The sequence below is a fragment of the Castor canadensis genome, chromosome 15 (genome assembly GCF_047511655.1).
Source record: "Castor canadensis chromosome 15, mCasCan1.hap1v2, whole genome shotgun sequence".
Lineage (NCBI taxonomy): Eukaryota > Metazoa > Chordata > Mammalia > Rodentia > Castoridae > Castor > Castor canadensis.
In genome coordinates, this window is record NC_133400.1 from 21213542 (window position 1) to 21230575 (window position 17034).

General features: G+C 42.5%; 1 protein-coding gene across 3 annotated transcripts in view; it reads left to right on the plus strand.

Moving 5' to 3' along the window:
* The first annotated feature begins 487 nt into the window (after positions 1-487).
* Positions 488-17034, plus strand: part of Cdh11 (cadherin 11) — a 151000-nt gene continuing 134453 nt past the window's right edge. For all 3 annotated transcript variants that reach the window (XM_074055909.1, XM_074055908.1, XM_074055907.1), the window contains exon 1: positions 488-685. The gene's annotated coding sequence lies outside the window, so the exon portion shown is untranslated. The remainder of the gene's footprint in view (positions 686-17034) is intronic.

Sequence of the window (17034 nt, forward strand, 5' to 3'; positions counted from 1 at the left end):
GATTCCCTAATTCCCGACTGCTTCCTCCATTTGGATGATGGTTTTCTACAAACCCACTGTCCGGCCGGCTAGGTTAGGACCCAGCCTGCCCAGCTGTAGCGGATTTGGGGAAAGGAGGAATATGGGGGCTTCCAACCACTCTCCAGCTTCCCTTCGTCGCCCTCCCTGATTGGCTGTGCGTCCCCGGAGCCCAACTTCAGTCGCTCCAGTCTCTGAGCCCCACGGGAATCGGAGCGCCAGGACCCCAGGAGGAAGGGGACACCACAGCTCCGGGGGCTGGCATCTCTCAGGCCCCGGGGGGAGGAGCGCCGACGGGGTCTGTCCCCGCAGGTCTGCGAGGCCCAGCTCGCCGCGTCTCGCAGCCTCGGCTCCCCTCCACCCCCCCCCCCCGCCCTTTCCTTCCCTCCCAGCGGCGGCCTCCCTCCTCCTCCCCCCTGCCCGCCCGCCCGCCCGCCACCTCCCCCCGGTTTCTCATTCCTGCCACTAGCGCGCTCGGCGGCTCATTCCGCGGCCGCCGCCAGCTGAGGGGAGCGTCGCGGCCGAGGAGCAGATGCCGCGGGGGCCGCTCACAGCCGCCGCCGACTTGTGAATGGGACCGGGACTGGGGCCGGGGCTGACACCGCGGCGCTCGCCCTGCGCCAGAGACACACGGTCCGGAGGTCGTGTCCACCCTCAAGGGCTCCAGGTGAGGCGCTCTGCCAGTCCCTTCTTCTCCTGGATGGGGCTTCTTGGAGTGGGGGGCAAGGATTTCCTTTGGAAGAGACTGTCTTGGGAGGGATAGCTGTGGTCTGACTGGAGAAGGCTTTACTAATGCAGAGCAGAAAAGAGGGTGGTAAAAATTTGTTTAAAAATCAGAAAACGAGAAAGGAGCCAGCTGTGGACGCTGGCAGCGCAAAGGGCTGAGGCGCCAGATGTGCGCTCCACCACTCTCCCCAGCTACGGCCTCCTCTGGGGTTTGCGCTGAGGCTATGGCTCGGGGGGTTTGCACCCGGCTGGGGCAAGAGACTGCAGAGCTGAGATCCGGACACGCCGACTGTCCTCTGGTCCTGTCTCAGGGGAAAGTCGCCCCCCGCGCAGTGCCCGCCCGCCCGCGCTGCGCCTCTTTTCGAAAGCCAGAACGTGATCGCTTTCTGCAGGGTTCCTATCCTGTCTTCCCGAATCTCCGTCCACCGCTCCCCAGGGCTCAGACCCTCGGGTGGAGACTGCCGGGAAAACCCGGAAAAAAAGGAAGTGGCCAAGCTGGGAGCAGCGATTTCCCGCACTTTAATAGCTTGGGTTTGGGTTCGCTGACTGCGGCTCTGGGGCTGCCGGCTGCGGAGCGCTCCAGCGGTCTAGCGCAAGTCTCCAGCCTTGGTTCACAAGCTCTGAGCAGCGCAGGGGTAGGTCTGAGAGCAGCTCAGACTCTGGCTCGGGTCTGGCGTGGGTTTGGCGAAGACTGCCAGGGTCAACGTTAACTTTGCGAACCAAACCTTCCCCAAAGCCTGCTCCTTCTCTCGGAGCGCGCCAAGCCTCTCCAGCTCCCAACACTCACGGCCTCCCTCCCTGCGCTTTGCCCCCAGGATGCGAGCCAGGAGGTAGGAAGCCCCAGAAGCTTACAAGAGGGGACCGCGGCAAGAGGACCGCCCCCCCCCACCTCCTGCGCCCCGGGAACAACCCCCCCCCTCTTTTCCCCCTCGCCCAACCCTGAGGGGCCTTCATGGGAATCAAAGAGGCCCTAGAGAAAGTGGGGTCTGGGAGGCCCGCGGGTTCAGTTTCCTGGTATCTTTTTTGCCAAGGCCCTATTTTCTCCCGGGCTCCGCACGTCTGCCTCTCGCCGGCGAAAGGTTTTCTAGATGCTGGAAGAAGCCCTGTTGCTTTTGCTGATGGTAATGCAGCAGGAATTTCACGGGCCAACGCACAGCTACGAAGAAATTGCATCTTTTCATTAATTAATAATGCCGTTCCTGTATGACGACAGGTCGTCCCTGAGGGTTGGGAGTGGAGGTTGTTCCTGAAACCTTGCTGCATGGAGGTATAGATTTGCCTAAAGTCTTCCCTTCAGTTTCCTCCTAAAGCATTCTTGTTCGGATGGCTCTCCAGTTTTTCCTGTTTTCTTCTGATCATTCCAATCGGTTTAATAAGAGGCAGTGAGTAAGTTTTCGGTTTAATCACAGGGCAGCAACGATGATTAATCTGGCGAGAGGTTGGATCAATTTCCTTATCACTTGGGCTTGTGCGGATATCGATGGTTTTGCGGGGTGTCTGGTTTTCCTGGGGATGGGGATGCAGATGTGTTCTCAGGAGCGAGGATCCATTAGCATCGCATCCCCATATTTGTGTCTGGGCTGTGAGCGCTGGAGCCTTGTAAGATGGGAGAGAAGAGAAGGGGCTGACCTTCATTTCATTAATCTTAAAATTATTTTTCCTACAAATACGGAGGCACAGACACCAGCACACAGAAGTCACTGCTCAACCCCAGCTGCGGGGAGCCTGGTGTCTTCCAGCAGAACAAAGGAATAAAAGTTGCAAAACAAAGGGACATAGTTGTGGCCAATACTAGAGGGGCCCCTGAAGCTAGAGTCACATTAAGTTTCTGGAACATATGCTCTCATTCCAAGTTTCAGCGTTGGCCAGTAGGGCCTGGATGGAATTCGACCCTCTGTGCAAAACTGAAATCCTGCCTAGTACGAAGGAATGTGAGTAGTTTTCAGTAGAGACCAGGTAGAGGCATCCAGAGGCCAGGAAACTTGGCTTGAGTGAGAATTAGCTTTACATCTTGCTTTTTTTGGACATTGCAAATTAATACCTCAAATAATAATTATTGTTCATTATTTTAGCTCTTAGTTAAGACTCCATACATACTGGTTAGTTTATTTGACAAAAAGAAATCACCCTCCCCACCTCTGGGTGAGGGGAATGAACAAATGCATCCATGGGTTTGAGATGGGATAATCTGGTGAGGCCCAGGCATGCAGATTTATTCAAACTGGGTTTATTGCATACTAGAAAAAAATAGGCTTTTCAAATAGGAAGCAGTGGACTATCTTGATAGCACTTCAGAACTTTCATTATGTTCAGTATTCTTATCAGAACACCAGACAGTAAAATTACTAGAAACTTAAATTCTATTTTCAATTAAGATGCAATCTTTTGTTAATTTGAATTTTTTTACAAAAAAGTTACAACTCTTCTTTTTTTTTTTTTTTATGGCCTGGAACTTACATATTCCCTTTGCTGTGGTGCCTTCAAATGTGTATATTTGATTGTTTATTTGTGAGCTGAGGGGACAGAATCGGAGAGCCATGCCATGATTTGGGGGAATACAGATCAATTTCATGCTCTTTTAATGCACATGTCTTTATAATTCATGGTTTTTCTTTCACTTTGAATAGAATTACATGGCTGCTTTGTCAAGATTCTGGTCTGGTCTTTCCTCATATGGGAAAGACCATGACTTTGATCCCATGGACTGATTTGCAATGCCAAAGCTACACTCCCATGAGTTTCGTGTGTCTTGGAACCTTGCCTATGAATGTAGCATAGGAGGCTGACAGTTCATAAACTTTGATCTGTTATATTCAAGTCTGTTTTTCAGAACTATCTAAACAAGATCTGCAAATCTGATTTTAGTCTTCATTCTCCATGCATTTATGTAGGAAGAAGTTCAAATAGCATAATAATTGCATTTGAGTTTATTTTCAATATTGATTTTTTCATTTTGATCATGGTGTACCTAGTCATTAAATAATTGAAGTAAAACAGTGCCTCTATAGAGTTGAAAGTAGGTAGCAAGCGTTTCCTAAAACCACCCAATTTGAAAAAATGACTAAGAATTCCCAAGTGTTTCTCCAGAAATTTGAGCACTGCGTATATTCACTAGTCAATTAATTAAGGGGTTGAACTGTGTTTGGGACGAATTTTTCCTTTACAAAATTGATTGTTTTATAAAATGTTAATATGTCAAGAACCTCCGTTCTTTATTTATCCAGAATTGTGAGTTGTTAACCTTTCCAATTCAAATTTAATAACTGTGAAATATATAATGATGTTTGGCCTATATAAATTTGCGGTTTAATTGAGGGGGGAAGCCATCAACAGGTTTGTTAAAAAGAAAAAAAAAAAGAAGAATGTGTTGGGCACATCCTAATGCCCCAGTGGAGTAGGAGCCAGCCGTCTCATCAGGATGCCTGTGATAGCCATCCACAGCCTCCTCTATGAGCAAGGAGGACCAAAGAAACACTCGAGGAGGATAATTAAACATCTTTCTGCTATAATTTTACTCTGACATTGAGAGCCTTGTGCATCTCTGGAAATGGACTCCGTGGAAGATTGCACTTCTGTCCACTAGAGGGCAATAGCGCCCTTCTCCAATTTTGCATGGGGCCCATCTGCTTTTGAGGGCACCATGAAAAGCGGTTTTGTTACCACCAGCCTAGTCTGGACCTCTGGGGAGAGGCCTAATACAATCTAGTTGAGATTCAGCCTCCTGCTCCAGCAGTTTGTCAGGATTAGCATCTTTCTAGTGGGTGAATCCTGTTACCTGCAGACTCTTCCCACCTTGGACTTTGCTAGAAAGTTGGTAAATATTTTAACTAGAGAGTGTCTGAGCAGAACCCAGGAATGGGGGCTGGGTTGCAGGATAAACAAGGTTAGTTCTCATTGAGGCAGTGGACTGGGAGGAATTTCTAGATTTTTCTGTTAGGTAGAAATTCATTTCTGATTCCAAGGGGAACGCAATGAATAAAGAAAAAAAATATTAGTGAGACTGCTTTGAAATCATTGCCTGTTCTTTTAAGAGGTTTTTGAAGACACCTGCAAAACATTTCTAATTTACAAAAGAAGAATAACAATTTGATTTTTAGTAAACACTTTGGGATATGGAGTTTTAATATAACAGTAATGTTTTACTATTACCTTTAAACCATTCTTGATATTGTTATACAAAACTCAACTTTAGTAGAGAGTAAAATGTAATTCAAGATTGGTCCTCATGCATTGGAGTTTAATCATTTGATTTTCTTCTCTCTTCAGTGATATGGAAATTACAGCTTATGATTAAATTGCATATTTCAGACTATACAAATTTATATTTGCTACTGTTTGATAGTGTCATTATGGAAGTTCAGAAGAATGAAATAAAAACTAATGCTATTTTATAATTAAGAGGAAGCTCTATTAAAAATAAGTACTGTCATAAGTGGATACTTGCTTGTATTTTTTTTTTTTTTCACTGAGTACAGTTGCCTCCCTGGTGGTTCAGCAGTGAAGTTTTTCGTAGCTCTGAGTTGTGTTAGAATGCGTGAACAGTTGATAGAAGGAATCAATGCAAATGGATTATGGGAGGGAGTATTAAGTCACTTAGTGGAAAGTAAGACAAAGTGTTTTGTAAACTGATACCACTTACCACTGGACAGTTTATTTAACTTAAAAGAAAGAAGGCAATTTTAAATTATAAGTGCTTGTGAGTAATGCACATTTGTTAGAAATGTAGGTAAAATTTCATTGTTATTTGGTTTAACTGATTATCAAATAGTTGCAGAATTCTGGGATTCTTATTGCAATGAAGATTTTTTCTCATAGTCTGCATGATAAGTCTCTGCTCAAGCAGAGCAGAATCTGGTACATCAGGATATTAAGTGAGATAGAAGTGTGAGAGGAAGAAGAGCTGGAGAAGGGAAGGAATAAAGACAGTGTGAGAAGACTTAATGCTACTGTTTCTCATGGCAGGACAGCTATAGACTCCTAGGCCTTTTCTTCCCTCTCCCTCTGAATATCCTCATGTAGGGCATTCAGGGTGCTGAGTCTGGGAAATTGCTTTGTAGACTGCGAGGAACAGTGACCAAGGATTTAACCCATGTACTCCTCAAGCAGTTTTCGTAAACAGTCACATGTTATTCTCCAAGTGAAGAATAGCCTTCACTTTCTCCACCACTTCTGACTTATTTGTTACAATCCTCCTGACATGGTCCTCTGCCCTGGAAGGATTTTCACAAATTAAGGTTGCCTCTCTACTTTCAGTTCTCTTGGAGAAAATAGCTTCAGCCTTGACCTTGTCCTCACAGTGATGACCACCTATCAGAGCAACCAGAGTGGTAAGGGAGCCTGCTCCCTGGTTATAACTCAGACACAGAGATCTCTTTTCAGCCTTCATTGGGATCTATTAGCACAAAAATCCAGTAAGAATTTGAGTAGGATCCTTGCTACCAATTATAGGTTATCCTTCTCAGTAATAAAGTTAGAAGAAAGGAGGGTCAGCCTAGAGGACCAAACTGCTGGCTACTCTCTCATACAGTGGCTTATTGGGAATGTTTTACCCATAAACACATCCTGGAATGTTCAGTCTGGTTCCCTTCATACCCAAGGCTTGAACCAATTATTCAAACATGGTGATAGCTCTGCCCAGCAGTAGGGCTGGGATAAGGGGGAGAGAAGTGAGGCCAAGACATGCAAGAGCAGAGTTAGATCCCATCTGCATTGAAAATTTTGATTTTTGGTCATCATAGATTTTTTTCCCTAGTGGTCTTGCTAAAAATATAGCATTAAATATTAATCTATCTTGATTACTGAAAAATTTTGCATCTCTTTGAATTTTACTTCCAAGGACAGTGCTCCATTTATTTTACTCTACTTCCAGCCCTGTCCAGCCATTCAGCTCCTTTGCTTACAATTATGTGATCAAGAGTAAGCTACACATCTTCTCAAAGTCCCAGACACCTCCTCTGTAAAAATGAACCACATATAAATATGTGTCCTAGAATTGTTATAAGAGTAAAATCAGACTGGGCACAGTGGCTTAAGCCTATAATCCTAGCTCGTCCGGTAGTGGAGAGAAAGAGGATCGTGGTTTTATGTCAGCCCAGGCAAAAGGTTCTCGAAACCCAGGTCTCAACCAATGAGTAGACATAGTGATGCATGCTTGTCATCCTAGCTACGTGAGAAATCATAAATAGGAAGATCGTGGTCCAGACCCACCCTGGCATAAAGTGAGATCCTATCTGAAAAATAACCAAAACAAAATGGCTATAGCATGGCTTATGTGCTAAAGTGCCTGCCTAGAAAGAGTGAGGCTCTGAGTTCCAGTCCCAGTACTTAAAAAAAATCGTGAACCAACCGTCAGCAAATTGTAAGGCCATTTCCCTCTCAAAAATAGACCAGGGATTCAGTTTCATAGACTAATGGTAAGGGTTAGCAACCCTTTCCTACAGTGATTAGACCCCAAAGCCGGCTCTGAACATTTGCTTTAGATTGGGGCCTCTCCAAATGAGTGATGACTTGCTAATTAGCACTGCCTTTTCTGAATGATTTCATAAATTTAAGTAATCCATCCTTCTTCCATTTCAAATATTCAAGAGGCAGTTGAGATTTTAGATTTTGAGATAATTATTGCTTTTGAAGAGTGACTGCCTCCTTCCTACTTTTGCATCTCCCCACCACACCACCACACACACATTTTATTGCACATATGGGTTTCTGTGAGAAGTTACCCTGAAGTAATCTTACTGGGAACACTGGCCAAGCATGTGACCTGGAGCTATCATCACAGGTCTGCTTTCTTGTAAAAGGGGCTTATTACTATTCCAGACTAGCTTAAAAGATAATTAGTCTCTTGATAAATTGTCTCAATTTCAAGACTGTTCCCTGTTTATTTTTCAGGTAAGTGTAGTTTGGGATTTCAAGGGGCTTGAGCAGTGACAATTTTAACTGATGACAAGATGGCAGCTGAAAAAACCCTTGGACTGTCTTGCATATTTCCTCTTCCCCAGGCCCAGGCAAAAGTGCAGTGATTTGGCCTCCTGTTAAAAATAACAGGAGTTTCATTCTCTCGTGACCCTTAGTGGTTTTCCAACTGTTTTTACAGTCAATATCACAGCCAGGTTGTGTTTTCCAAGGCTCTTGGGCCTTCTAGGTTGTCCTGCTGTTTCCCATCTGCGGCCCGTTTGTGCCACCTGCTCCTGCCCCAGGCCGGTGTTCCCCCCTGCCTATGTCTGGCAATACACAGAAATATCTACCTGTGTCTCTTGGGAAAGGAAAGGGAAAGAGCCAACTTTCTGAGATCCTACTATGTGTCAGGTGCTGTACTTACAACCTCATTTGTTCTATAAAACCCTTCAAGGAGGGAGTACTATTATTCCTATTTTACGGAAGAGGGGAATGACTTGCAGGGAAATTCAAGATACATTCCAGGAGGATGCTCTGAGTCCAGGTGCTCAGCAGTTTCCTGTTGTGTGGGGTGGGTATCACATACCTAGCCTCTGTAGCGCTCAGAAGCAGAGTGGCAGGATAGAAGAACAAAGCTGATTGCTTCACCCTGTGCCTCTCTACACATCTCAAATCTTATCCATAAAAGGAGCTTCCGAGATCTTCAGGTTTAAGTCTCTTCTCAGCAGGTTTTCTTTTTGCCAATAATCCTACAGCATCTTAAATGTCCCGATGACAGCTTGCTAACTACCTCTCAGGGAACCTGGGAGGCAAACAGGTGAATCATTAACTCTATTCATTAAAATGTTCCTTTTAATGAAGGAGGAGCTATAATACCTTCTTTGGTGACTTTCTTCCCTTAGTGTAGTTACACTTTGCCTCCCATCACTTTTCCCCTTTTCTGACAGCTCTACAGATATGCAAAACTGGAATTGTGCAATAGTTCAAGTTCAGCATTTGTTGAGCACATAGTTAGTTTGAGGCATGATGCTAAACAAATATGTAATTTGAGACTTATTATCCACAGACACCCTTTGACTGGGAATATTATGGCCAGCATCTTACAAAGGGTGAAAACAGACATTCCCAGTGTCCCACAACTGGTCACTGACAAATCTGGTATTTAAACCCAGGCACCTGACACTAAAGCTTGGCTATGGCATTAGGATGCTCTCACCATTCAGTGCTTCAGCTGTTCTTATGGGTTATGTTTTCCAGACCTCACACCACCCTCATCTCTCTCATTTGCTTTCACTGTATTCTATTATTGCCCTTTTTAACAAATGCCATATTAAACCAAAATACCTTTTGCTGACAGTGTAACCTCTATTACTGATTGGACTTGCAACTTCCTGTATTGAGGGGTGAGGGTGTGGTTTTATCAACCTGAACTCTCAAGAATCATATGGCTGAAGTCATTACCTGAATTATTGGCTATTTCAGTCAAATTTCATTTAGAGAGGATGGCCCAGGCATCCAGAGAATAGCTAGGACTTGTCCAAGATCACATAGTAATTTTGGTGCAGATGGAACAGAAGCAAACTCTTTTGGCTCTTAACCCAATTGCTTTTCACTGTCTATAAGCAAAAGCTGTGTGTGTGTATGTGTGTGTGTGTGTGTGTGTGTGCGTATATGTGTGTGTGTGTTTAATTTAAAGACAATATTTTAGCAGATGTAACTGTGGTCTGATATTTTTAAAATCTTCATTATTTCAAATATATATGTATACATAGTTACATAGTCCATCATAAATATGCATACATATAAATGTATTTAAAACCTTCATTAGTTCAAATGTGTACACACACACACACACACACAGAGTTACATCCTGTTAATATTGTGGTCACCTAAGTGAGAGATCTATACACAAAGCCTCTCTTACTTAGAAGTTTAGGTCAATCCAGTGAGATTTAATATGCTATTTGATAACATTTTCAACATGTACCATTTGATCCTGGCTTTCAGCTCTGTCTTACTTTGTGGTTTCCTTCTCTGAATAGCTCAATTCTAAGAATCTACATAGGACAGATTGAGAATGGTGTTTGTGCTGGATAGCTTTCTAGCCTCAAAACAAAATACCTGAATAATGTATTTATAAAGAGAAACAGGGTTATTTTGGCCCCCAGTTTTGAAGATTTCAGTCCTTGATTAACTGGCTGTTCTGTTTTGGGCCTAAGATGAGAGAGTGTGTGGTGGAGCTGAATTGCTCACTTCATCGCCAGGAAGCAAAGGAAAGGGAGACAAAGAGATCATGGTCACACAATCCTCTTCAAGGTCCAAACCCAATGACCTGAAGACCTCTCACTAGGTCTTACCTCCTAAAGGTTCACCACACTAGGGACCAAGCCTTTAGCACATGGGCCTTTGAGAGATGCTCAAGACCCAAAGGAGAGCAATATCCTTCTCTTGCTGACTCCAAGCCTTCAAAGGGCCCTTTGGTAAGATTTGCTTTGAAATTCACTTCAAACTAGTTTCTTTGTCATTCAGGTAGCAAAAGGCTCTGCAATGGACACACAGGAGTGGTAAAATCACAAAGGCAGTAAGCTGACACCATATTCAGTAAAGAAAATACTAGGTCTTGTCTATAAAAACTTGGAGCTTCATACAGAAGAGCTGCAAAGGAAGTATTAACACATTGGACCACCAGAATGATAAGTTACATCCTGTTAAGTGATTGTTATATCCATTATAGATGGTTTGGGGAAGAAATATCAGAACCCTACTCCTTCATGTTAGGTAGGGTCCTTAGAGGTCACTATACCAAGGCACTATGCCAGCAGGTGCTCTTATCATTGGTATTATAACTTAGAGATGGTGTGGTATCCCTAGTAGCATGGAGCTCATTATCCATTTACACAAACCACTCAAACTATTGACACATTGGGAGCCTTCATGATTGGAAGTGCTTCCTTAGGTTGAGCTCAACTCTGGTCTCCAGAGGTTATGTTCTTTGATACTGCCTTTGGTGCCATGCAGAATAGATGTAATTCTTCCTCCACATTGTGATTGTTTGGTATTTATCTTCCAGGATGGCTTCTGTCCCTCTCAACATGTCCAGATTGAACATTCTAGTCGTTGTTTCTCTAGCCTTCCTTACAGGAAAGGACTGAAGACAGAAATCTAGGCAGCTAGACTTTAGATTACCAACTCCCTTCTATACACTTCTTTTATTGCAGCCAGAGGCTACATTACATTAGCTTTTATTGCCAGCCACATCACCCAGAGGACTTATGCTCCACAGTTTATTTGTTTATTTGTTTTTCCTTATGTGCTGCTGTTAAGTCACATTTTCCCACCTGTCCCTGTGCACATAGACATGATAAGGCACCTTCCGCATAACATAGGCTTTGAAGTCAGACTGCCCTGTTTCAAATCTTAGTCCTGGAACTTGACAGCTGTGTAAATCACTTATCTGCTTCTCAGTCTCCCCACCACACTGACGATGGATGATACCAGTATTTACTATAGGGTAGCTCTGATAATAAATTATATTAATATATAAAATGTTTGATAAAAAGCATAGAATGGGGTTGCTATAATTATTACCATTATTATACTTCATATTGTTAGGCTCAGATCATTGGCCTGGTGAATCATAATATTTTAGAATTTAAATCTTTATTCTTTTATTCAGAATATCTGTTATCCCTCCTAAACTCATTCTTTGGGTTGTTTTATTCAGTCGTCACCCTTGCTTGGCAAAAGCGGAACAAATCAAGAACAAAAATACCCAGGTGCAATCAGAGACAGATTATACAATCTGTCTTGTTAGATCATACAATCTATGATGTTGATTCTATATCAACACCATATTCTGTGGTGGCTTCTGTTTGAGCAATTCAGCACCATAGAAGAGAACATTCTGTGTGTGACTCTCATTCCTTATAGTGCACATTTGTTATTTTGTTTGCATGTTCATATATTTGACTGCACGACATCAGAATCATCTTCCTGTGTTTGGGGGAATAAGCCTGGTAAGCTTCTCTAAAGAATGAAAAGCCTTCTGTATATTCAGAGACTTAAGAGCCAAAGATTGGGCATGGTGGTACATCCTATAATAATCCCAGCTACCCAGGAGGCAAAGGTAAGAAGATTGAGGTACAAGGTCAGTCCCTTGCAAAAATGAGAAACCTACCTGAAAAATAACTAAAGCAAAATGAGCTGGGGCATGGCTCAAGGGTAGATCACTGGCTTAGCAAGCACAAAGCCTTGAGTTCAAACTCCAATTCTATCAACAACAAAAAAAAAAAAATGAGGAAAGGACAGAGTTGTTTCACCAGGAGCTAGAACACCAATTGCTAAGTCACTTCTAATCTCCCAGCATTTTAAATTTGTGTTTGGTATCATGCATGCATGTCAGCACATATACATGATGACTGGTATTGGAGAACTCATTCTGGTTATTTAGCGGTGATTGCAGTTAGCAACTGATTTCCAGGAGCCAAAGTGGTGGTGAAGTAAGCAGTAGCCACCTACGTCTAAAGAGTGACTTCATCCCTCTGGCTCTATAGTAGGATCTGGCCTGTGATTGTGACTGTCCAGCCACCTGAGATGCTGACAGTTTTCTGAGTCTGCTTCTCTAGGCTTCCTGCAACAACTGTCTGTTTCTGTTGCTTTTAACTAAAAAAACAAAACAAAACAAAACAAACAAAAAGCTCAAAAGACTTCATTTCCCAAATGCAAGACTCACAAGAAATGGGACCCACTGAAGTACTGAGTGAGGTATCTAACTTTAGAATTACTCTTAAAAGTTGGGTAGAAGTTCATTGTTAGATAGGATGTGAGGGTAGCAGAAGGGGTATTTGTTGGGGGTTGAACAACAATTGAGAAGGCTACGAGGACCAGGTTAGTAGCCTCTTGATATAGCTCAGTGAATAAGGTGGCAATTCCAGGGCTAGTTATAGTAGGCAGCATAATAGATAGATGGTGAAAGATTTCTTCTCTTTTTTTCATGCTACTGGGGTTTTACTCAGGGCCTTACATTTGCTGGGCAGGCACCCAATCACTTTAGGCACACTTCTGTCCCATTTTCCTTCACTTACTTTTTGAATAGAATCTTGCTGAACAACTACTCTCTTACTTATGCTTCCCATGTAGCTGGGATAACAGTTGTTTGCACCATGCCCAGCTTTTTATTGGTCAAGATGGGGGGTCTCACTATTTTTTTGCCTGGGCTGGTCTCAAACTGCAACTCTCCTGATATCAGGCATTGATTGGTATATGAAAATGGCTTCTCACAAGAATGGACAGTAGTCCCAAATCACATCTGAGATTCTGAAGATAACACTCTGCATGCTCAATTGCAGTTTGGTGGCCTCCATGTTGCCCAAGTATTGGGCAAATAGGTTACAATTTTCAGCGTATGACACAGGATGAGTATGAGCAGCAGGAGTGCACATGTAGACTTCCTCTCAAGTTGGTCTCATACCATATTAGGACAACTCTCCTGACCCAGCTTTGAAAGGAATCACTTGTCCAGGAAGTGAAATGCACAGCTGAAGCTCAGAGTCTCAGATCTCCTCAGTCTGCACAGCCTGTCTAATGGGTCCGGTAGCAGAACCATATGAGGGCTTTGATTTGGGGTGGGGGACTGATAGGGATCCTTGCGCAGGTTTAACCCACTAGTCACCAAACTGCTCAGGGATCTTGGAGCACTGCATTTCAAGGCAGCATGCAATACTCCTTTTCTGGTCACCATGGACGCAAATCCAGACCACCAATCAATGGTGACTAGCCAAATTTAGATGAGGCTGGCTGATCAGCTAAGATAATATCAGCAGTTATCAATTTGTCATGGTTCATTTATTGCAACTGTATATTCAACAGTTTTAAAACATATTTCTTTGACAATAGCAACTGAACTATGTATAAATTCTAAAGCCAAATTGAAAGAAGTTCATTTAAGCAAACTATTCTAAATAATTTTTGCTCTAAAGTATTCCAACACACTGAGAAATCTGCCTTGAACTCAAGTACATGCTCCTATATAGTCAAGGCCTTGGTGTACAATATAGTCTTCATTTTCATTATTAATTTTGGGGATATAAAAGGCACTGTATAAATGAAATGTCACTATTATTATTATTATTATTATTATCAGAGAGTATAAATTGCAATGCAGCACTTAGAGTCAGGCACAGTTGCTTTCAAGTAATGCGTTGGTGATGCTTGTATTTTATTCATCACTGCTCCCACTGCAAACATCACACAGAATCTTCAGCTTCAGCAAATCTCAGCTGTGCATTTGAGAGCATTAGTTAGGAGCCTAATGCAGTCTGAGAGGCCAAATCTTTGTATGAGGTATAGATTGGTTTGCAAGGAGTCATTCTGGCTGCCCCTTCCCCATCACCCCCATTCCTACTATGCCCTGCATTGCAAGCCAGAGGGTAACTGATTTTTCACTAACAGAGAGGCATGCCTTATATCCTCTTCTTATTAGGTGCTTAACTTCTGTTTCTCACAAATGGAGAAAGATCACCTGTCAGCAAGTTTGTGGCCACTTGCTGACAGAGTTTTCCTAATAGGCTGCTCTGTGGTTCTTTCCATCTAGGCAGACCAGTGGTGCAGTGAAGGCCTTGGTGATAAATAGCTGTGTGGCCTTGGGAAAGCCAATTAACCTCAGTTTCCTCATCTGTAAAGTGTCCTTTTGGGTCCTCTCCAGCTCTAAAATAGTTTGGCTCTAAATTCTTTATCCACAAATCACTTGACATGGTGCTTTTTGGCCTTTATATCAGCATTGTGGAGAAGGAGCCATGTAGACATCACAACCAGTATACGAATGTGCAGATTGGTTTGTCTAAGCAGCATAGATACCGGCAGGTGACAGTATGAGGTAATCTTAGAATCCTTTGTGGAATCAGTGTTTCAAATACCAAATAAAGGACTTTGGGCTTTATTCCCTTAGTTCTAGGAAATCTTTTCAAGATATGGAGCAATAGAGTCATGGACTCAATTCTTTACTAAGTGACTTTTGGATTCACATTGAAAGAAACTGATAGAGGCAAAAACTCTAAGAAAATGATCAGGGAGGGTGGTAGCGATGATGAAGTCAGGACTAGGATACAGGCATTATTATCATAGCAGATGTGTCTGAACAGTTGCACACACTGTACCCAAAAGTTTCCATGAATGATCTCAATCCATGTTCAGTACAACCTCAGTGATCTAGAAGCTGTAATGATCCCATTTATAAAAGGTGGAAACTAAGATTAAGGATAGGCAACTTTTCCCAGTGTTATGTAGTTAATAAGTGGCAGGCAGGGATGTGAGCAGAGAGATCCTATGTCTTTCATTGCTCTGTTATAGGGAAACAGAGTGAAGGTGTTTGTAGCTGTTCATGAAACTTACTACTGATTGTTCATGGCTACTTGTAATACTTGTGTGTAACCGAGTGCCTTGGACTGGGCCTTCTATATATTACCTCATTTCATGTTCCTCCCGTAAATAAGAGTCTGAGACCACAAAGCTGGCAATTGCAAAGGATTTGAATTCAAGACTCAAATCCAGGAACCAGCAAACTTTTAGTGTGACTTTTAAAGTGCATTCATGATTGATGGATTCTTGGCTATCTCCTCACTCAGGATGATTTGAAGATGGCACAGCATGTTATATTTCCTGTGATGTATTCATACAACTTAAATATTTAAAAGATGTGTTAGGCCGAAAGAAGTTGTGTTTCCAAGATTCATATTCTTTCTTGAAGTTTTGGCTCCTTTCCAGCCCTAACATAGATGAAGAGATACCACTAAGTGTCATATCACAGCATGTATTTCTAGGGATTATTGAGAGAAGATACATTCACTCACATTTTGCCCATCTATAGGTGCTATCTACATTTTGCGATGTGATGTCATGAGTTTGTAAGAGATGGGAGATGAGTCACATTCAAGGGGCTGTGATGCATATTGGTAGGGGCCATGTTTTCTTGGAGATAAGATAATTATCTAGTCTGAGTATGGTGGTGCAAATGTATAATTCCAGCTACACAAGAAGCAGAGGTAGAAGGATCTTGAAAGTAGGAGGAACACAGTCTCAGGACAGCCAGGCAAAAGTATGAGACCCTATCTGAAAAATAAACTAAAAAAACAAAAAAGGACTGGGACTCCTACCTAGCAAGTATCACAAAAAATAAATAATAATCTTGGCTAGATTTTAGGAGGAAATTAAGAGGGACTCCAGGTTAGGACTTCAAAAACAGATGAAATTGTAAACGCCAACATGGAAAATTTTATTTGAAGAGAAAAGGGCCATAAAGGTTTCTGCATGAATATCTTTACAAATCTCTTCTTTTTTAACCAGCTCACTTGACAAAAAGGAATCCACTTCCCTTGTTTGTACTCAAGTTTTTCTTCTGTAGAGTAAGAGGATTAGAAAAGAAAACTGCCTCCCCACAAGAGGGATGAGGAAGAACAGCTGGGTTGTTCACCCTCTTCATTCACTTTGCTTGCCTCAGTAATTAAGGATCTTGTTTTTTTCCTCACCCAACTTCTGGGCTTCAAATTTTTATTTGGACATTGAAAACAAAATGGTAGGCTTTTGGAAACTGGGAAGTTCTCAGTCCTAACAAAGAAGATCCAAAAACTGTGCCCTAACTCATTTAAATGAACAGTTGTTGAAACAAAGCATGTACAAGAAGTTTTGTGGGTAAGAATGTGCACTGATTAAATTAAAAAAATAGCATCATTCTTCAAGAATTGCCCATCTTTGCTTAATGTTGAAAATATTGATACTATCTTGAGTATTGTTTCCCCTGTTCTTACACTTGCAGGGGAAATGACTCAATTGACTTGTTTTTCTGAAGATAATTTCCTTCTGCTAAAGTGACACTGATTGTGTCTGCCTGGCCCACGGAGCGTGCTTTCTTCTGCAGGGCTGATCTGGAGGCAAAGTTGGGGAATTTTAGAAAGAGTGATTTCGCCTGCATTTTTATACTTCTTTCTAAGTCTCATTTGGGTTTGCTATAAAGAGATATTGCAGATGCCATTTGTGTGCTCTAAAATGTGAGAAATTGTGCTAATTCAACTTTAATTTTCATGACAAATTGAACAAGAAATGAGTTTGTTGAAAATAATCATGTCTACTGCAGAGGTGCCAGGCTGGCTAGTGAGGGAGATGTGACTGTTGCTCAGTGAGGTGCCTTTGTGTTGTGGGATGTGCAGATGGGAGGTCTTCTCCATTACACCCAGTGGTAAACTATTAGGGACCACTGCTGTCTGCAGGCTCTACTCAGCTGGAGGCATCCCCTAGTTTCCCTCTATATTTGCTTCTGCTTAATTCCCAGTACCTTATTAGGCTCCTTACAAAAAAACAAAACCAGCAACCTTTATAAAATATTTCAATATTTAAGAAATTTAC